Genomic DNA, 22,687 nt, shown 5'->3' on the forward strand with positions numbered 1-22,687 from the left:
CATATTAGAATAGCAATCCCTGCTTGTTTCTTAGTGCCATTTTCTTGGAATATTTTTTCCAGCCTTTCATTTTAAGATGGTACCTGTTCCTTGAAGGTAAGATGGGTTTCTTGCAGACAACAGAAAGATGGGTGTTGTTTTTTAATCCATTCACCTAGTCTGTAACTTTTGACTGGGGAGTTCAGTCCATTACTATTTAAAGTTATTAATGAAAGCTGAGTATTGAGTCCTGTCATTTTTCTTTTTTGTTTACATTCTTGCTATAACTGTACTTTTACACTGTTATACTCTCCTTGGAGTTCTTTCTGCAACCCCTTGGGTATAGTCATTCCTTTCTTCAGCTCTTTGTATTGCTCCCAGAACTCTCTGAAGGACTGGTTTTGTGGACAAGAATTCCTTCAGCCTATTCATGTCATGGAAGATTTTTCTTTCCCCTTCAACTATAATAGACATTTTGGCTGGATATAGTAATCTGGGTTGGCATTCTGCTCTGATTTTTGTTATTTCTCCTCTTCTGCTGGGTTTGGGTTTTATTTGTTCTTGCCTTTCCAGTGTCTTGAGTTGCATTGTCAGGTCATTTATTTGGGCTCTTTCTAATTTCTTAATATAGGCACTTAGAGCTATAAACTTCCCTCTTAGGACTGCTTTTAAAGTGTCCCAGAGGTTATGTTGTGTTGTGTTGTATTGTCCTTTTCATTGAATTCCAGGAACTATTTTATTTCTTTCTTAATTTCTCCTTTGACCACACTCATTGTTTAGCAGTGTGTTGTTTAATTGCCATGAGTTCATGTAGTGACTAGGGCTTTGTCCAGTGTTGATTTTGAGCTTTATTGCATTGTGGTCTGATATAACACATGGAATTATTTCAATTTGGTTTTTGTATTTGTTGAGGTTTGTTTTGTGGCCCAGTACATGGTCAGTTTTTTAAAAAGTCCTATGGGGTGCTGAGTAGAAAGTGTATTCTTTGGTGCTTTGGTGGAATATTCAAAAGATACCTGTTAGGTCCATTTGATGTATGCTATCATTTAATTCAGATGTGTCTCTGTTTATTCTTTGTCCAGTTGACCTGTCTAATGGAGAGAGTGGGGTATTGAAGACCCCTACTGTTATTGAGTTGGGGTTAAAAGTTTCTTAAAGTCCTGTAGTGTTGTTTATATGAATTTGGGTGCACCAGAGTTTGGTGCATATATGTTAAGGATTGTAACATCTTCTTGGTTAACTGTTCCTTTGATCAGAATGAAGTGACCCTCCTTATCTCTTCTGATTAGTTTTACTTTGAAGTCTATTTTGTCAGATGTTAGAATTACAGCCCCTGCTTGTTTCTTAGTGCCATTTGCTTAGAATATTCTTTTCCATCCTTTCACCTTAAGGTAGTGCCTGTCCTTGAAGGTGAGATGGGTTTCTTGCAGATAGCAAAGAGATGAATTTTGTTTTATAATCCATTCACTTAGCTTGTGTCTTTTGACTGGGGAGTTCAGCCCATTGATATTTAAGGTTATTATTGAAAGATGTGTGTTGGTTGCCATCATTTTGATTGCTGTTCATGTTCTCTGTCTAATTTTGTGTTTCCTCTATTATACCTTTATTTATTTTCTTTCATTGCCCCAGGGTATAGTTGTTTCTCTCTCTGCTCTCTGTATTTCTTCAAGTATTCTTTGAAGGGCTGGTTTTGTGGACATGTATTCTTTCAGGCTATTAGTGTCATGGAAGATTTTTCTTTCCCCATCAACTATAATAGACGTTTTTGCTGGGTATAGAGAAATACTTTGGTCCAGGATCTTCTGGCTTTCGTAGTTTGCAATGATAAGTCAGCTGTAATTCTGATGGACTTTCTTTGTGACTTGTTTTCTTTTGCTGCTTTCAGTATTCTCTCTTTGTTCTGTACATTTAGTGTTTTTACTATGGTATATCATAGGGCATTTCTTTTCTGATCCTGTTCATTTTGTGTTCTATGTGCTTCCTGTATTTGTATGGGGATGTCTTTCCTTAATTTGGGGAAATTCTCTTCTACAGTCCTGTTTAAGATCTGGTCAATACAATTAACCTGAAATTCTTCTCCTTCCTTTATGCCTGTGATACATAGATTTGGTCTTTTCATGATGTCCCACATCTCTTGCATATTACATTCCTATGTTTTTTTAAAATTTTCCATAATCTTTGCTTGAGTGGTCCAGTTCTCAACTTTATCCTCCAGTATTGATATTCTGTTTTCCATTTCATTCATTCTAGTGGTGAGGCTTTCCCCTGTTGTTTCAAGTTGGCTTATTGAGTTTTGCACTTCCTTCTTCATTTCTGCCTGAGTTTTCTTCAATGTTTCTATCTCTTTTGTGAATTCATTCAGAAGTTTATCCCTATCTTCTTTTAGTTCTTTGTTTGTTCATGTCTTCTTTAAATTCATTGAATTCCTTGATTATGTTTATGACTGTTCTTTTAAATCCAGTGTCCTGGGCTATCTCTAGGGGGTTCTCCTTATAGAACTGTTCTACAGGACTGGTGGAGTTTGGTGGGGGCGTAGTATTTTGGCTTTCCATTTTATTATTCTTTCTGATTTAGGCATGTGAATTTCTTTTGTTGTTTCTGATTCTGATATGAGAATTAAGTTGAAGTATGCTTCTGTTTGTATTATCGGGGTGCCTAGATCCTTTCCTTATTTGTTATGTAAAGCTAGTTGGTCCAGGTTTCAGGTTCTCTCAGGTTTTATTTTGGAGGGAACTGATGGCTTCAGATCAGCTAGTCAGGAGCACCCACAGAAGCCCAAGTCAGGTTCCATCAGATATACTCAGGCTTCCTTCTAAGGTTTGGACCCCTATTAGCAGGAACTCAGAGAAAATCTGGGAAATTTCCTAAAGGGGGGCGGGTTGGGACTTTTAGTTGGTCTGCTGTGTTCTCAGCCCCTATGCCAGAGGAGGCCAGAACCTAGAACTCTCTGGCGATCTGCTGAGATCCCAGCTGCTATATTGATGGAAGTCGGAACCCACCCTCTCAGGCTCTCTGCTATGATCTCAGCCTTAGCCTACCAAAGCCAGGTCTGCTGTGGGACCTTGGGAGGGGCCTCAAGAAATTTCAGGTAGGGGGATGGGTATGGCACAATTAGGGGAAGCTCACCACCACGTGGAGGCAGGATCCAGGTGCTCTCAGGCAGTCCCCTGTGTTCTCAGATGCTATGCCAGAGGGAGGCCAGAACCCAGCACTCTCTGGCAGTGTGCTTAGATCACAGCAGCCACACAGATGGAGGTCGGAGCCCACTCTGTCAGGCTGTCTGCTTGGATCTCAGCCTTAGCTTACCAAAGCCAGGTCTCAAAACTAATAAATTTTTTAAAGAGAGATTAGGGCTCACTATGCAGCCCAGGTTAGCCTCTAACTCACAATCTTGCCTCAGCCTCCCAAATGCTGGTCTTACAGGTGTATACCACCTCATCTGCGCTCCCTTCATTGTTAAAAGAGTGTTAGCCACCGAACCAGAAATCCTGAGTGGTTTTACCTTCCAGCTACACTTGAAATTGGCTAGTGTCCTTTGGCTTCTGGAAACTACCTTCACTGCAATTAACTCAGTACTGAGCACTCAGCAGGTGCTTTAATTACTCATTGATGGAAAGGATAGAAAGGAAAAAAGCTCATTTGCAGGTGGCTTATAATAGGTTGTCACAAACGCCTAGGAGGCTAGAAGAAATGTCTGTTTTTCTTTCTATAGTCACTTATTTCTAGGTGATTTTGGGCAAGAAACTTCGACGAGGGTAAGAAGTGACTCTCCTCTGGTCTCTAGCTTTGAGGAAGGCCAGAGGAAGGCAAATGGTATTTGTCATGGCCATAGGCTCACCTCCTGGAGAGGGAGGTTTGGAGGAGCAGGGAGATAGCATCTATCAATTGCTTAGGTTCCTGCATAGCCAGACCACACAGGCACAGGGTAATTGCTGGGGGAAGGAGGAGGGCAGGCACCCAAGAGCCAGTCCTTGTGCTCACCCAGCAGGATGTGAAAAATTCAGCTAGGTTCTTTTTATAGTTTCAATCATCCCTGGTAATGAAGATTCTGCAATTAGAACTCAGCTGGCAGTTGTGTTGGGGGCTTGTGAGAAGGAATAGATTCCTGGGTCTGCAGGAGGGCAAGCCTGTTTGTCAGGACAACTTGAAGGCGCCCCTAGGAACAAATGATGTGATGTGAGGACGAGAGCTATTTTTACAGTCTGTTTCCTAGCCATAATCACACCTCAGATAAATTCACTTGGGTATTACAACTTTTACATTTTATTTAAGCCACATCAGTTTGCAATTATCTGTCAAGATGGAGAGGAACATTAACACAGGCAACACTTAACCGTTTATGTCGGCTGCCACTAACATGGAATTTGTGACCATTTCACTGGGCTTGATTAGAATTTACTGAGATACAGTCTGTAAAGAGAGAATTTGTTGAAAAAATATTCTAAGTGGATTAACCTAGTTAAGAAGGTAAACTGGGGGCCACCGAGATGGCTCAGTGGGTAAAGGTGCATGGTGCCAACCTGAGTTTGATTCCCAGGACTCACATGGTAGAAGGAAAGAACCATCTCTTGCAAGTTGTCCCCTGACCTCCACCATGGCACGTGTATGTATGCACACACATGTCTACACACACACATACATGTGCAGAATAAACAAACTTTTGATTTTAAGAAGAGGATAAATTTTGTTTAAATAGTTAATCAGGGGACTAGAGAAATGGCTCAGGGGTTAAAAGCACTGGCTGCTCTTGCAGAAGACCTGAGTTTGAATCACAGCACCCACATGATGGCTAACAACCATATGTAACTCCAGTTCCAGGGGATCCAACGCCCTCTTCTGACCTCTGTGGGCACAGCATGGCATAAGTGCACTTACATACATTCAGGCAATACACTCATACACATAAAATAAAAATAATAAATAAAATATTTAAAAAATAGTTAAGTAGAAGACGAGGTAAACCTTTTACATAGTCATAGTCCATGCTGCATGTAATCATCTTATTAGAGAGGGTGTTTTATGAACCCTATTTTATAGGTAAGGAAGTGAGCCTTTTGTCCAAGGTCACATAGCTAAGAAGTGGCAGATCCCAGCTCTGAAACCAGCCAACTCTGACTCAGTCACTTGTTCTAAAGTATGAGGCAATAGGCTGGTTCTAAGCCAACCTCCTCTGATCACAGAATAACTCTGGTGTCTCTGCCTGGCATCACTGTTAGCAACCGGAGCTATCAGCATTTCTTTTTAAAGCACCTTTGCAGTAAAGAACAGGGGAAGCATTGGTTCCTTGATAAACTATTAAGTGTCTTTCTCATTCCCTGCTTGTATGTGAACCTCCCAATTCCTTCCCTGTTGGATTTAAAGCTCTCACTAACTCCCACTCTCTGTCAACCAAAACTGTATCATCCAAAAAGAAAACGCATCTGCTCAAACTGATGTTTCCATCCTGACAGACTTATCTGATGAGCCTGTACAAGCTGCCATTAGAGTTTTGTGTCTGAATGCCTCCTATCCCTTCCTCATCTGTGAACTCTGGGGTCATATGAAAACTGCAAACCTCCAGGTATGAGGCAGTAGAGAATCCATGAAAAAAAAAGAGGGGTCTGGAGAGATGGCTCAGAAGTTAAGAACACTGACTGCCTTTGCAGAGAATCCAGGTTCAATTCCCAACACCCATATGGCAACTCACAACCATCCATAACTCCAGTTCCAGGGAATCCAGTGCCATCTTCTGTCCTCCTCAGGCATTGTACGACATGGGTGCACCTACCTTCATGCAGGCAATACACTCAAACACACAAAATAAAAATAATAAATAAAAAATTAAAAGAGAGAACAAAAATTCACTGCTTGTCAGTGCTCCCATAGTTCTAGAATCTTAACAATCTATTCTGTATTTCTTAGAGGAGAGGTCACACAGGTGAGTCTGCTCATGAATGTATGAACCAGTTCCTGTGATATGAGGAATATTACCCTGCAAGTATGCATTACTCAGACCAAATATACCAGGATCCCAGATCAGATATAACCATCAAAAAAGCTGAGCAGTGTGTAGGCTGGTGGAGCACTTCCCTAGCACATGTAAGACCTTGGGTTCAATCCCCAGTATGATGTTACTATGCCAATGTTATCATTACCTGAACAACAATAATAAAAGACTAGCTCTTAAATTTAGTTTTTAAGAGTGGGCCTGAACTCGGAGGACACTCAGTCCCCCAGATATCTTTTGGAACTGTCTGTCCTCTGGAACTATGCTGATAAAACTGTCTGACTCTGGAACTCTGGTGCGTGCACGTGCACACACACACACACACACACACACACACACATCTTCAAAATTACTTTTAATGTGAAGTTCCATTTATGCTTGTAGTTGTAACAACGTAAATTTCATGCTAGTAGTAACATAATAACATAATAAAATCCATAAAGTGGTGGTGAATACTGGGCCAGAATACAAGCTGAAACTCAGAGATTCCAGGAAAAATAGGAAATTTTGAATGTTTTGTAAAAGCAGTGCTCTCTCTCTTTTCCTCCCGTCTGTCCCTCTTTTCCTTCCTCCAACTTTTCACTAAAAATATTATTAATTTATTATTTTTATTTTGTGTGTATGAATGTATTACTTGCATGTATGTAAGTGAACCCATGTCTTGCAATGCCCTCAGAGGTCAGAAGAAAGAGTAGAATTCCCCTAGAACTGGAGTTATAGATGATTTTTAACTGCCATGTGGGTGCTGGGAATTGAACCAGGGTTCTCTGCAGGAGCAGCCAATGCTTTTAACTGCTGAGCCATCTCTCCAGTCCCCTCTAACTTTTTTTATTGTTAAGAAAATAGTGTGAAGAAAGTCGTTTTGGCTTCAAACTGAATTTAGAGAAGGAGAAAACTAAGTGTAGTTTAAATGTAATTAATTCTATACTCATCCCATCAGGCAGCTCATCATGAAAAAATCTCTCACCCCCAGTTGACTCGCTCTCTAGTGTGCTCCCCCAGACTCCACTCAGTCTCACTACATACAGTAGATGGCAAACACAGAATACAAGTCAATTTTCATTCAAGTGAATCTGTGGTGGGAGAAATCTATATTAAAAGGAATCACCAACTACATTCCAAGGACAGCGATCCAAAGCTCTGCTTTCATGATCATCTGCTGTTTTGAATGTTGTGTGCCAAGGCTCATCACCATTTGTGTGGGCAATTAAGAACTGCCTGTCCATAGACAACGCATGATCAATATTGGCATGCACAATATGCAAAAGTTGGGGCAACATGAATGTGTCTGCCTGACTTCACATCACAGACATTTTCAGTAACTCAGGAGACTTGCTTGAGTGCAGGCCTGGGCTGGGTATGGCTGGAATGTGACCTAGGCTAGACAGCCAGGATGTGAGGGTTGTTTTGAAGAGGTAAGTCAAAGAGTAAGAACAAAATCAAACTCAAAGGGGAAAGAAGAGCTGTGCTGCCACTGATCTACACAGCTGTGCTTTGGGAATTAGACAAAGGCGCACCTCCAGGTGGATGCAGTCCCATGCAGGGCTCAATGGTAGGCAAACACACTTCGGCCTGACTTTCGGGCCCCACTTGATCCCTCAGCTGGATACTGATGCTCAGGACACAGTCTGTACAACTATGGGAAGTGGCCCTGGGGTCAAGGGTTAGAGATCCCTGAGGGATCAAAGGGGACTTTAGGGAAATGTTATGAGAACAAAATGCAGAACAATATATGCTAGTATTAAAATAGTCGCAGGAAGAAATGAAAGTAGCAATCCCTTTCTGCCCCCAGGCAACCACTGTTGAGTGAGTTAGAATAATATAGCAATAAATTTATCTATAACATTTCAATTTATTTTATTATTTTTATTCCATGTGTATAAGTGTATTGCCTGCATATATGTGGGTTCACCCATGTTGTGTAATACCTTCAGAGGTCAGAAGAGGGTGCCAGATCCCCTGGAACTGGAGTTATGGATGGTTTTCAGCCACCAAGTGGGAGCTGGGAATCGAGCCCAAGTCCTCTGCAAGAGCAGCCAGTGCTCTTAACCATAGAGTCATCTCTCCAGACCCTATATACAATATTTAAATAAGAGTAAATATATATTTATAGACAATTTGTATTTGCCTGAAGCATTTATATTGTACACAATTAAAAAGAATCTGGAGTTCTTTGGCTTAAACTAGGGCCTCATGAGGCCTACCACTAAGCACCAGCGCAAGCTCCTTATGCATACTTTGAGAACAGTCTTTATCACTTAACATTTGGTTGTTTGTGCAGTGCTAGAGATTGACCTGGGACCTCATGCATGCTAGACAAGGGCTCTACTACTGAGCTACACCTCCAATATTCATTTCAGATATTTTGAAGCATTTTGATATCTATGAATGTAAGTTAACCCCTTCCCCCTTAGCTATCTCTTTTGAGGCAGGGTCTTCCTGTAGCCCCAGCTGGCCTGGAACTCACTATGTAGACCAGGTGGCCTCAAACCCATAGGTCTACCCGCCTCTGCCTCCAGAGTGCTGGGTTTAAAGGCATACGCCACCATGCCTGGCTATGCCAGAGACAGAGACGTTCTCTAGTTTATTCAGTTTGCTGCTGAATGTTTAGATTCTTTCTGATCTCATATTGTTGTGCTGGTTCAGTATCCTTTTTATATACCTCTTGGTATGTCGACTGAGTAAGAAGAATGAAGTAGGATCACAGCACTATGTTCACTTTGGGTCACTGTGATCTAGAAAGCACGGCAGAGTATTTGATCTGGCAGGCTTCCTGCCTTCAACACACGTGCTGTGCAGAATGGTGGCTGCTGCTGAATGGGTGGTGGGGATAGTGGCATGGGCAGTGATTAGACAATGCATATCACGCTGAGAGAACCTCCCTCTCTGGAGAGAGCCCTAAGGTGGTACATGAAGTGACCCTGCCATGCCCACCCTCACACCCAGCCATGGACCACAGAAAGGCCTCACTCTACAGCCCTGGGAGGGTGACAGAGCAAAGTCACCAGAACTAGACTCAGAATACAGGCATTGCATGGCACTTGTGAATCCAGCTCCACTTGGTAAATTTATTTCTGAGAGAATGGGTCTTTTGAGATTCCTCTGGTCCAGTGGTTACAATCCATTCCCTGCGTCGTCACTTTATTTATACTTCCCGTGGAAAGTGGCTCAGCGGGCTGAATTATGCTGAATTGTGTGGCTCTTCTTCCAGATTTCCTAAAATGAGAAATTGAGGAAGAAGTTACATTAATGACCTTCTTTCTTCCTGAAGTTTCAATCAAATGATAGGAAAGCAATCTGCATAGTAATTATAATACCCCTCCAAGAGAATCCCTGTGCCTCAGCAGAGGAGAGCATGGAAGTCATATCTATAATGAAATTCAGACCCATCGCCTCTAAATCACTGGGAGGTTAATTCAGGCTGTGCAGTCACAATCAGAAGGGGCATGATATATAGCACACGGGTCACCAGGACAGCTCACATTGTTCTTCTCAACAGTGGAGGGTAACAGGAAATAAGCTAGTCACTTGGACATGGCTTGTGTTGGCAGATGCCTCCAAGATTGCTTGGTAAATGCCTGTGAAGGTACCATTGACTGCTCTGAGTTATGAATGGATGCCCTAACTTTTCTAGCATCTGAGCAGAAAATATACTGGCCAGAGTCCTTGTCCTAAATCCTCAAATCAAAGGATTGTAAGACTAATGGTACTAATGGGTCATATGTTAGAGAAGTACATATCCCTGGCCTTTGGGAGTACCTAAGCACAGACCTACATTGGTATGTCTGGCAGTCAATATGTAATGCTTGGCAGGGCAGTGGTGGTGTTGTGGGGGTGAAGGATAGTCTCATGGACTAGAGTAACATTCCTCACATTCTTTTGATTGTGTCAGTGAAATCGTATGGAGCCTTTACTTTCTCAGATGAAATGGTGTTCACCTTTTAAAGATGAAATAAATCATCATTCACCCTTCAGGGCTCCAATATTGATCAAAGAATTCCAACCTGAATTTTGCTACTTGCCTCCAGGATGCCTGGGCTTTCGGGTTGTTCCCCAGGAGTGCACTCTGCTTCTCTATTGCTCAGTTGCCTCCAGGTCCACCCAAGGACAGCAAATAGGTCAGGCCTTGGACATTGGGCCTACACACTGTCCAGCTAGGGTCTTCAAAACAGAAGTCGGTGTTGTTCCTTTTCTATTACTCCTGGTAAAGCTCCAGCCCAACAAGACCTCAAGAATGGCTTCTTTCCCAGAGTACAACAAAACTTGAAGTTCTGTTTGATCGTTGCAGGGCCTTGTGATAGGTGGTGTCATATGTGAGGTGGGCCTTTATGGAAGTGCTGAGAGGCACTGAACGACAAGTCATTCCATATGAACATCTACAGTGCAAGGTTCTGGCGGGGGGGCAGTGCTGGATTTCATGCTGTGATATTCTCTCTCTCTCTCTGTGTTTCTCTCTCTGTATGTCCTGTCTCTCTGTCTTTGTCTCTCTCTCTCTGTTTCTCTGTTTCTCTGTTTCTCTCTGTGTGTCTCTCTGTCTCTGTCTCTGTCTCTGTCTCTCTCTCTCTCTCTCTCTCTCTCTCTTTATTAGTCAGCACACCCATTCCTATCTCCTTTCCAGAGAGTTTTTCCCCCCATACTGATGCCTGATGTTAAGAATTTCCCCACGGCAGATGTAACAGACGACCACAAATTTTGTGACAGGAAGCAACAGTGATTTATCCTTGCAGTTTAAGAGACCAAATGCATGAAATATGGCCAAAATGAAGTTGTCAGTAGGGCTTCACTCCCTCCAGAAGTTCTAAGGAAGATTCCAGAATTCATTCCTCTGTCTCTTCTAGCTTCTAGTGGTGGCTGGCAATCCTTGGCTTGTGGCCACCCTTGCTCTAGGCTTGAAGGCCAGCATCTTCAGATAGTCCTCTGTTTTGTCTTTGTGCTACCCTCCTTTGCTGTGTGTGTGTGTGTTCTCTCTCTCTGCCTCCCCATCATAAAGATACGTGTGACTGTATTTAGAGTCTACTCAGATAATCCAGAAATATCTCCTCATTTCAAGATCATTAATTTAATGGTATCTCCAAAGTCTTGTCCCAAATAAGATAACATTCCAGCTTCTAGGGATGAGGACTTGATATCTTTGGGGCATGCTATTCATTAAAAATACTTCTATGCATTTCCTATGCTGTTATTCATATACAATAGGTATTTTTTAAAATAAATACTTCTTTAATTTAATCAAACCTTCATTGGAATGAGTCCCAGATATCCAAAAGATAATCCTGTATGGACTCATTGAACAGATAATTCTCCCTAGCCTTCCCAGTCAGAAGGAGGAAACCATGAGTGTTTAATGGCAGAGGCTTTCCCCAAAGTCAGCCTCCTGAATTGTCTCTCGAGCTTTCACCACTGGAAACCTGAAAGGAGAAATAAAAGAGAATGAGATGACCAAGTAAAAGGGAAAACCATTTGGGGCTATTTTTCTTGAAGGTAGAAGATGAGATAAAAGCCTTAGGGTAATAAAATAGAATGAGGATTCCTTCTGCTCACCTGTCCCTCGACTCCTAGCTATATGAGTAACTAAGCCAGACAGCTCTGGACCATCTGAAATCAGCTACTGCACTATCAGGTTTCTTCTTAATGATCAATCATGTATTCCAGTTTTCCCTAGAGTCTATCACAGTTTCTGTGGCTGTGTAATTCAGGCTTTTCTGCATAGATATGTTTCTAGTCACACCTTAGTCTCCCTTCCCAAAGGTGAGTTGGTATTGACACTGGTAGGTATCCAAAAAGTCCAAAAGGATTCTGAAGTTTGGGGTGGAAAAAAGAAAATGTTTAGAATCAGATTAAGACTAACAAGAATTACTAGATAACTAGGGTCATGGAAGATTAGAAGGCAGAGGAGGACAGGACAGTAATATTAGTTGAAGACACTGAGTAATTTGTTACCCAGAGATAACCAGACTGCTGGACAAAAGGCTTAAGCCGCTGAGAGAGAGGGCTGTTGCTTGCTCTTCGGCTTCAAGCATAATTATCTTCCATGATAAAACAAAAACAAAAACTCTCTCAACAACTTCAGGAAATGTTCCTCCACTCTCTAATTTGAATGAAAGCACCCCCCTCCCTTGACATACACTGAGACTCCTGAGGCCTCCGAGCAGAGACCGAGGATTCTCAAGTCTTATTTACCAGATAGGGTGGGATATAGTGGGTCAGCAGCCCCGAGGGCTCCAGGCTGCCCTCAAACCATCACAGCCCTACATTCTCGACTTCAGGCTGTACTGTTCTCTATGGTTCACTATTACCAATACATCTCAATTTGAAGTTCATCTCTTGCAAAGTGTTGCCATATTTCTAGGTGATATCATATGGATGACCCATGTTAGGGTTCATGACTCCACCTACTCCATTCTCACAAAAGTCACCTAAAATATAAATGAAGCTTTCTTGGTCTTTGCCTTCCTTTCTAGGTCTCCGGCTTTTGACCCTGTTGGCCATCCACCCTCTGAAAGTCCCTTCAACTGCTCTTATCACATCATCTATTCCTGGCAATGATTCTTTTCATCTCCTTCACGAGCTTTTTTTCTGTGAATCCTTTTCCTTTAAACTTGCAATGTTTGTCTTTATTTTGTTCCTTATATTTTGAAAGTGAAAAGAAATAGTATTGAGTCAGCTTGTTTCTTTAAAAAAATATTTGTTCTATGTATTTACAAGTCTTAAGTTGCTCTAAGGATTTCAAAAATTTTGAGTACTTTTTCCAAGGTAGTACTTTTTTGAACAATTCTTGGTGCTGTGGACCAGAAAACTCTTTCTGTAAACCTTATTCATTCCTTGAGGTTCTATCCTGGAATTTTTCTCTCATCCACTTTTATGCTTTCAACTACTATCATATCAGAATACCAATGAGCCTCAAATGTTTCTCTCTAGCCCAGCTTTCTGAATCCCTGACCTTCATATACAGCTTTTTTGTTTGGTTGGTTGATTGGAATTTTTGTTTGTTTTGGTTTATTTTTTGAGACAGGGTCTCCCTGTAGCCCCAGCTGTTCTGGAACTCACTATGTAGATCAAGCTGGCCTCGATCTCACAGAGATCTGCCTGCTTCTGCCTTCCAAGTGTTGGGATCAAAGGCATGCGCCACTGTGCCATATTTACTGAACATGTGATCTACATCCTCTTCCAGCACTGCAATTTTCACTTATTGAAAAACCGAACTCTATCACTCTAAGCAAGCTCCAGTCCTCTATTTGAGTCACTTTTACTGACTTATGCTTAACTTATTTTATGTAGTACTATATTATTAATTCATTAATTAGTGTGTTGATTCTATCTATATTATTATGTTTATATATATTTATGTATATATATTACTGGCACCACTATGAACCTTTGAATTCATTATCCTCATTGTCATCTAAAAATAATTTTTACTGTCATGTAAAATACAGAAAAATTCACAAACCCTAACTACACAGGTTGTTAAATTATTCAAGCCATTGTCCTGATCTAGATACGGAGCATTTACCAGCCTCTCAGAGGCCTACCCTCTGTGTTTTTCTTTCCCTTCCATCTTAAATGTAACCTCACTTCATGCATGTTTTGTCTGTTTTCCAGCTTTGTAAAAATGTCATCATAGAGTACATATTCTTTTGCTTAATATGTTTACATACTTTGTCCAACAACTCCAACTTGATTTTATTCATTTCTATTCTGTATAGAGATCCAATCTGTGAATCATTTATTTGTTTGTTCTCTAACTGATGGACGTTTGAGCTCACACTAGTTTGGAAATAGCCATAGATGCTGCTTGAACATTCTGGTACATATCTTTTGGCACACATACTTCTGAAAGCTTCTGTCCTTAGGTCTGTCATTTTCAATGCTTAAATGACTCATCAAATCCATGAATCACACAAGCATATTAGATAGCAAAGTAAAAGTTCAAAAAGCTCTTGATATGTTGTAGTGATTAGTCAAAATTAATGTAGTTAAATTTAACCTTGATAAATGTAATTTTTTTCCATTTTGCTTTAATAAATGTATTGCTGCACATGATGCCAGTTAAAATGGAAGGAGCTTAAAAAGCCCATAACATCTCTAAGCCCACATAGAAATTACAGTGCCCCAGTCTCACAGATGCTGATGAGGGTTTGGAAGTTGTAAGAGTCCAACTGACACTGGAAGATCTCTGGCTGTTGGCACTCGGGCGGGTGTGTAGGGCAGCATGGGTATGACACAGAAAGGGCAGCAAGCAAAACACTATGGGGAAGTGTGGGAAGCACACAATATTTTATTATTTTTATTATTTATTTTTATGTGTATGAGTGTATTGCCTGCATGTAGATAGGTGAACCTATGTTGTGCAATGCCCATGGAGGTCAGAACGAAGCATTGGATCCCCTGGAGCTGGAGTTAGGGTGGTTGTTAGCCGCCATTTGGGTGCTGGGAACTGAACCTGAGCCCTCTGTAGCAGCAGTCAGTGCACTTAATGGATGAGCCATCTCTCCAGCCAGGAAGCACACTCAAGACAGGAGCTTTTCTCTCCTAGCCAAAGGCAAACAAATAAACGGCATTGCCAGGATGATAGGGAGGCCTGAATGGGCACCAAAAGGAGATAAGGAGGCCTGGAGATCGAGGCTCTTTTGACGGGCACTCTCCACATTGTGTGAGATTTCCCTCCAATGATGCACACTGAGAGGAGGTTTTGCACACTGTTTAGCCCTGATCATTTTAACTTATGGACTTAACGTTTGCCACATGGGCTGGTTAGTTATTATTGTCACCTTCACACAACCTAGAGTCACCTGGGAAGAGGGCACCTCAGCCAAGGAATTTCCCAGGACAGACTGGCCTGTGGTCATGTCTGTAAGAGATTGTCTTGATTGATGATTGATGTGGGAGGGCCCAGCCCACTGTGGGTGGTACCATCCCCAGGCAGATGAGCCTGGGCCATATAAAAAATGTAAACTGAGCATGAGCCAGTTAGGGAGCCAACAAGCAATATTCCTCAGTGGTTTCTGCTTCACTTCCTGCCTTGAGTTCCTGCCCTGACTTCCCTCAGTGATGGATTGTGACCTGGGGAGTTGTATGCTGAATGAAATCCTTTTTTCCCAAAGTTGCTTTGGGTCAGAGTGTTTTTTATCATAGCAACAGAATGAAATGAGAACACCATGTATTTTTTAACTAAATCTTTTTTCAAGCTATGCCAAGAGCTGTGTAACGTAGCCTGTCGAGACACTGTTTGCTCAAAGTTATGCTAGCATATTCTCTAGGTTGGTGATTATCCTTTGACTGATGGCCTTCAGCCTTCCTTCTCTTTGAGGACTCTGTAACTTTGAGCTTAAACAATCCTGCTTCCCCCCGTAACCCCCCGCATGAGCTCCCATCTCTGTATGGGATATAATGACTTGTGGGTGTATGTGTGAAATACCCTGGGCATACAGAAATCTTTTTCAAGTAAGCATTTGATTTAACAATTTATAAAACTTCTGTCTAGCCAGCCTGGGTCAAGACAGACCATTACAACAGTTTCCAAAAACCCCTTCCAGACTGTAATCTTGCTCTTTCTCTAGGGGCAAATAGTCTCTTGACTTTTTATAGTATTAATTCCTTACTGTTTTTCATAGTGTTAATCCAAAAATTGCTTAATTTTGCCTTTTAAATTTTTATATAAATTACAGCCTACAGAATATATCCTGTATTGTTTGGTTCTTTCCACTAAGTATTCTATCTTTAGGATTCAGTTTTTGTTCAGTCCCTTGTTCAGCACTGGAATAAAAAAGACTCATTTTCCTTGTGTCATGTAGTTGTGCTTTCTCCCTATGATTTCCCTCAGTACAGCATTTCATAGTATGAATATTCCAGAATTTGTTATTTATTCTGCTCTTGATGGAGATTTAAGTTGTTTCTAGTTTTGAAGCTATTATTCAAAACTGCTGTGAACATACTTAAATGTAAACCCTGGAGCCTATAAATCTATGCTTTACTAGGGCAAAGGATTTGGAGGGGGATGGCTTGTTCCTAAATTATGCGTGTCATATTTTGCCAGGTGATGTTGACCGGTTTTCCCAAGTAGTCTGGTCAGGTTTAACTTCCACCATCACTGTGTCAGAATCCCTTGCATTCTGTCTGGTTGGTGAATGGTGGGGTAGCAGAGGGGCTGTAGTGCTCATTTCCCTGCAACTGTTGAAGTATCAGAGGGCCTAGCACCTTCTCAGTCTTGTCTTTACCTGAATTTCTGGCAGGTAACTGATCAAATCTCCCGGTTTTTCATTGTTGACTCTTTTTATTTTCCTCCCAGTTTATAGAAATTATTTAAGTATTATTTATTCTGGATATGAATTTCTTGTTGGTTGAAAAATATTCCTCTTTGAGGCTTGACTTTTCTCTCTCTTAAGGTTACATTTTAATGAGCAGAAGCTTTTAATTTCAATTAGGGAAATTTCAAACTTTGGGTATTGCATTTAAGAGCTGTTTCCTGGCCCAGAATTTGTCAAGCTGTCTTCTAAGTTATTTCTTGGGGGCTTGATTGGCTTCTCTCGTTGCATCTATGATATGCTTGGAACTGATTTCAAATTTTGTTTTTAAATTTCTAATTGGCACATAATAATTATATATATGAGGTACAATGTGACCTTTCAATGCATATATACAATGTAGAATGTTCAGCTGGGTGTGGTGGCCCACGCCTTTGATCCTAGCACTCAGGAGGCAGAGGCAGGTGTGAATCTCTGTGAGATCGAGGCCAGCATGGTCTACATAGTGAGTTCTAGGCCCACTTGGGCTATAGGGAGACTGTCTCAAAAATACCAAAAACAACAGCAATGCAGAATGTTCAGAGCAAGGTAGTTAGCATGTCTATTATCTCAAACATTTCTTTGTTTTAGAATGCTCAAAGTCCTCTCTACTAGCAATTTTTAAATGTACAATTAGGGCTGGAGAGATGGCTCAGTGGTTAAGAGTGCTGACTGCTCTTGCAGAGGACCTGGGTTCGATTCCCAGCACCCACATGGTGGCTACGAACCTTCCTTAACTCCACTTCCAGGGGAAATCGAGGCCCTCTTCAGACCTCCGCGGCATTGCACAACACGGGTACACTCACATACATGCAGGCAATACACTCATACACATAAAGTAAAAATAATAAATAAAATATTTTTAAAGAAATTAACCATTGTTGTGCTCTACACATCTACGAAATCAAGTTTTCTTATGTAAGTGAAAACACATGGTATTTTCTTCCTTCCTTTATTCCTTTCTTCTCTCTGTCTTCCTTTTTGTTTTAAGAGATGGAATATTTTTATTGAATTTTTGTGAATTTTATGTATTTTGATTGTATTAGATCCCTACTTCTACCTGTACCCCCTTACTAACCTCCCACCCAATTTCATGTAATATATATGCCTATAGAGTCAAATTTGTGTCCCCAAATGCCCTTTAGTGTGGGCTCATTCAGTGGAGCTTGGTCAACCTATCAAGAGTCTCGTTCTTAAAAGAGACTGACTCTTCCCCCTCCCAACAATATTGGTGCTGATACTTTCTCAAGTAGTGGGATTTCTTACCCACTTCCCCATGTCTGTGCTGGGATTTTGTCTGGCTTGAGCTTATGTGGGACTTGCGCATGCTGTCACCATTGCTGTGAGTACATAAGAGGAACTGACCAGCTGTCTCCTTGTGGTCATTCATCATCTCTGGTTCTTACAATTTTTCTGCCCCCTTTTGGCAGAAGTTTAACATAGGTGTCCTATTCAGGGATAAGCAGTCTGCAGCTTCTTATTCTCTGCATGTGACCAGTTGTGGTTTTCTGTGTTAATCATCATTTTCTGTATAAGGAAGCTTTTCTGCTAAGAGCTGAGAGATGCATTAATCTAAGAGTATAACAATACGTCAGTTTAATACTATATCTACTTAGCAATATAATAATACTAGGCTCTCCCCTATGGCCTGTGACCTGTCTAGCCTCAGGTTCCTAGACCTGATATCAATCTTAGGTATGGGCTCCATCCTATCATCCTATGAAGGGGACCTTAAATCCAATTAGAAAGTGGTTGGTTATACCCATAATATTTATGCCACTATTGTACTAGTTGGCATATCTTCCCAGGTCAGTTATTACTGTAGCTCCCAGGATTCCCAGCTGAGTAAGGTTGATGATTAATTTTCTCTTTAGGTAGCATGCAGAGCACCTTCTAGTACTATGAATGCTAGCCAGTAGAGACGAGGCTTTGAAGTAAGCACCAGCTTGATTTCTCTTTGTTCTATGGTTCATGTACATAGTGTCTTCAGCAATAAGGTCTTACCATCAAGTTCTGGTGGTAACTAAGAGTCAGGGCAATGGCAAGTATTGTTTGAGGGTTTATGGGACCCCAGGTCAATATCTTCAAAAGAGAGAGTCCATTCCTGGCCCTGGGCTTTTACTTTGCTAGCCTATAGTATCTAGTAGGGTATTAAGTAACAGTTTCCTTTGAGATAAAACCTTCCATCTTGGAGAGAAGCTGAGTCAACAACAGGATGTTCAAAAGGAAGGTAAACAACAGAATATTATAAATTTAGAAAGGTTAACAACAGGATGTTTTGAGGGGATCTGAAATATTCCATCCTGCAGAGAGGCTTCTTAACCTCTGGAAGTAAACAACTCAACAGCTTCAGTAAATCCCTGAAATTGACCAGGTTCAATAGGGCTCTCCCTCCCTAAGCATATACAAACCCTAAGACCTGCTGAGAGACTCTAAGACTAGCCAAGACACTTTGGAGAAGCAGAGACCCAGCTGAGCTGAGGAGCTGCAGGAAGAGGCTGAGACCAGCCAAGCTGCCTAGAAGTGACTGAAACCTGTTGAGCTGCCTGGAAGAGGCTCAGACCACCTGTGTTACCTGGAAAGGGCATGTTCCAGCTAGTTGTGCTACCTTTAGGTTGTACAGTGAGCTCCAGGTTTCAGGCTTTTATGAGCTGTCACCCATGCTGGAGTGGGCTTTGGTGCTATTGCTGTCTTTGAATCATTTATGCTCCTGTAAGTAACCCCAATAAAACTCATTGGTTCACCAAGTTGGATTTTGGTGCTGTCCTTGTTTTATTCTGTAATTGGTTCCCTATCTGGGGCAAGTAGATGGTTATTCAGGTCTCCCCAGGAATAGTTTTACATAACATAGGGATAATGTCCCTCAGTTATAAGGTAACTACTTTTAACCTCTTTTTGTATTGTATATGTATATACCTTAAGAAGCTTCTATAGTTTCCATATTTTTAAAGATTTATTTTTTAATTATTTGTATGTATGTATGTTTGTGCAAGAGAATATAAATATGAGTACCAGGGCCCATATTTCACATATACATTCCATTATACTCTGTTCTTATTCATCCCCTTCCTGACCTCCCCTGTGACCCTGGTCCCTTTCCCCCACCTTAGAGCATTCCCTTCTGCTCCTCTCACTCCTTGGCCCTCTCTTTATCTCTCGCTTTCTCCTCCCTCCCTTAAAGCATCTCCTGACCCCCTTTCAGTCATCAACACACACGAGAGAGAGAGAGAGAGAGAGAGAGAGAGAGAGAGAGAGAGCCTGATTTATTATATAGAGCACAAATACTAGAACATTGTATTTGTCTTTCTGAGTCAGCTTATTTTGCTTACCATACTGATCTCAGTTACATCCATTTTACTGCAAATGTCATGATTTCATTTTTCTTCACAGCTGAATAGCATTCCACTGTTTATGTGCACAACACTTTCTTTGGGTTTGAGACTTGGCTTTCTTTGTGGTTCTCTATTTCCCTCATCCATAATGCAAAGGGGCTGAACTGAAGGGAAACTTGAGGGCCTTCAGAGTCCTTTTCAACTCTAAGCTATGTGGTTAAAATGAAGTCTTTTCTCACTTGAAAAGGTGTTAATGGTCATTTGCTTCCTTTGGACTGCTGTCATTTCTAATGAGACCTTTCTGAGTTCACCTCTCAGCATCTACAGTTACTCTGGTCCCCCACCCCACCCCGTTGCTTTGCAAGGTGGCATGCTAGCCCTTGGGACAAGGCTTCAAAAAGAACTCATTGATCCTGAACAAGCTTTATCTCCCTAAAGGATTCATGGGGACAGATTAGCTATTTAAAACCTATGAGCAATTTTTCTAGTAAAGAAACTTGTATGACTTATCTAACCCCATGGTTTTCCAAATGTATTTAAGTACAGAACTCTCTGCAAAAATGTATATTAATGACACGTCTAGGATCTGCTGGCTTAACAAGTCCCCTTGAGTTTGAATAGCAAGTAGATGCCACGATGGCTTTGGTGGGAGCATTTTTAAAACATGATAATGCTATGTTGAATTACCCCATTTCTGGGTGTCAATTTTTTGTGACCTGAAAAGTGATTATTAGGATTAGATAACCATCAAAGTAATCCCTTCCCCAACTCTATAAACAGCTGCAAAGATTCCTTTCAGTTGACCAGAAGAGGGAAGCAGAGGACCTGAGATGGCACATGCAATCCCTAAGTGACTTAGGAACAAACCTAGGAACACAGGGCAGAGAGTCTGCAGGCTTACCTTGGAAGGCTGTTTTTGAAACAGATTGATCTGTACACAGTTCAAGCGTCATTTTGAGAACAAGGGCCCTCACTGCAGGAAGCCATCACCCCAGACCCTTATAGGAAACAGGAGCAGCCAGAGACAATCAGGAAGAGACTCCTAGAGATACCAGGAAATAGTATAGCAAGATCAGGAAAGGAGCAGACCTGGTCAGAGCTGAGCCTGGGCATCCGGAGTGCTGGGATTACAGGTGTGCCCACCACAGCTGTCCTACGTTGATCTTCAATAATGTTTTCCCTCTTGGGCCTTACTGTCTTCTCTCATTCAGAGGTTAGCAAGCTTTGGATGTAAAGGGCCAGGTAGCAAATATATTAGGCATTGCAGGCTGTGTACAGTGTCTGTTTCTTTCCATTCCCTTAGCACTAAAAAAATGTATTTGTGTGTGTGCTTGTGTGAGTATATGTGTGTATGTGTGCTGATATACATGCCTGTGCGTATGGAGGCCAGAAGATGACATCAGATCCCTTGGAGCTGGAGTTGTAAGTGTTTGCAGGATGTTCAGCTTGTTCATGGGTACTAGGATTTTAATTCTGGTCCTAGTAATTGCACAGCAAGCACTCTTAACCGCTGAGCCATCTCTCCAAGGCCCCATCCTGCTCCTTTCATCTATTAAAAAAAAAAAAAACAGAAACGAAAAGAACTTTTTGCTCATCTCCACCTGCTTCCCTGGGCCCGTGCAACTCTCAGGTATCTATCCAGAGTAAGTCGATAGCGCCCTCCATGCCTTGACTCCCCCAGCCTCATTCACCCTTCCATCTCCCCTTCCTGTCTCTCCTCCTAGCCTGGGTCTTGTCCCATTCCTTGTCTTGGCACGCCAGACACTGAGGGACCCACCACTGCTTCCTGAACCTTTGCATCCAGACCAACCCAGTTCTTTCTGGGGTCCCCAGGAGCCCTCAGGGCCTGGTCCCGCCCTCACCTCCCTCTGCTTTCCTGTACAACCTGCCAGCCCCTTTCCTGGACTCCAGGGCTAACCTTTCCGCTTCCTGATCCTTTGCATCCATGCCAACCCAGTTCCTCAGTGCAGTCCCCAGGGACCGTTGGGGCCTCTTCCTGCCCCCATCTTCCTTTGCATCTCTGGATGGCACAGCCACCAGCTGCCCTAGACCAGCATCTTTCCTGGACCCTGCTCCCAGGCCAGTCCAACCTCCAAATTCCTGAGGCCAAAATCTTTCCTGGAGGGACCCAGACCTTAGGAGAAAGCCTGAGAGCGTCTGATCCTCATATGACTTGGGCCTCTGTGGGAACTCCTAAAGACAAAAGCTATCTGGCCACTCCAATATAAAATTAAAAGAGAGAACGGGAAGCTTAGAGAAACCAGCTTTTCATGCCCAAAAAGTAACCAACAAAAACACACAAAGTTTACAAGAAGAAGCAGACCTAAACTTGAAGGCTTAAGTCTCACACAAGAATCAGAAACTACAAAAGAAATTCACATGTCAAAATCACAGAGAAAAAATAATAACATGAAAAACCAAAAGAACATATCCCCCACCCCACCAAATACCAATAGTCCCCTAGAGGAGTACAATGAGAACCCCCTAGAGATAATGCAGGACATGGAACTCAAAAGAACAATTATAAACATGATAAAAGAATTCAGTGAATTTAAAGAACACACAAACAAAGAAATCAAAGAACTGAAGGAAGATAGGGATGAACTACTGAATGAATTCAGAAAAGAGCTGCGAACATTGAAGATTACTCAGGCTGAAATGAAGAAGGAAGTGAAACACTCAGTAAGCCAATTAGAAACGACAGGAGAAAGCCTCACCAATAGGATGAATGAAATGGAAAACAGAGTATCAAGACTGGAAGATAAACTGGATGAACTAGACCACTCAAGAAAAGATAATGAACATTTTAAGAAATCACAAGAATGGAATACACAGGAATTGTGTGACACCATAAAAAAAAACAACAAATTTACGAATCATAGGCATACAGGAAGGAGAAGAATTACAAGATAATGGCAAGGACCAGATCTTCAACAAATCATGGAAGAAAATTTCCCAAAATTAAAGAAAGACATGCCCATACAAATAAAAGAAGTATATAGAACACCAGAAAAGATCAGAAAAGAAACTCTCCATAGCACATCATAGTAACAACACTAAACATACAAAACAAAGAGACAGTACTGAAAGCTGCAAAAGAGAAACAA

The sequence above is a fragment of the Nannospalax galili genome, unplaced genomic scaffold (assembly GCF_000622305.1).
Source record: "Nannospalax galili isolate Female #2095 unplaced genomic scaffold, S.galili_v1.0 scaffold1951, whole genome shotgun sequence".
NCBI classification, from domain to species: domain Eukaryota; kingdom Metazoa; phylum Chordata; class Mammalia; order Rodentia; family Spalacidae; genus Nannospalax; species Nannospalax galili.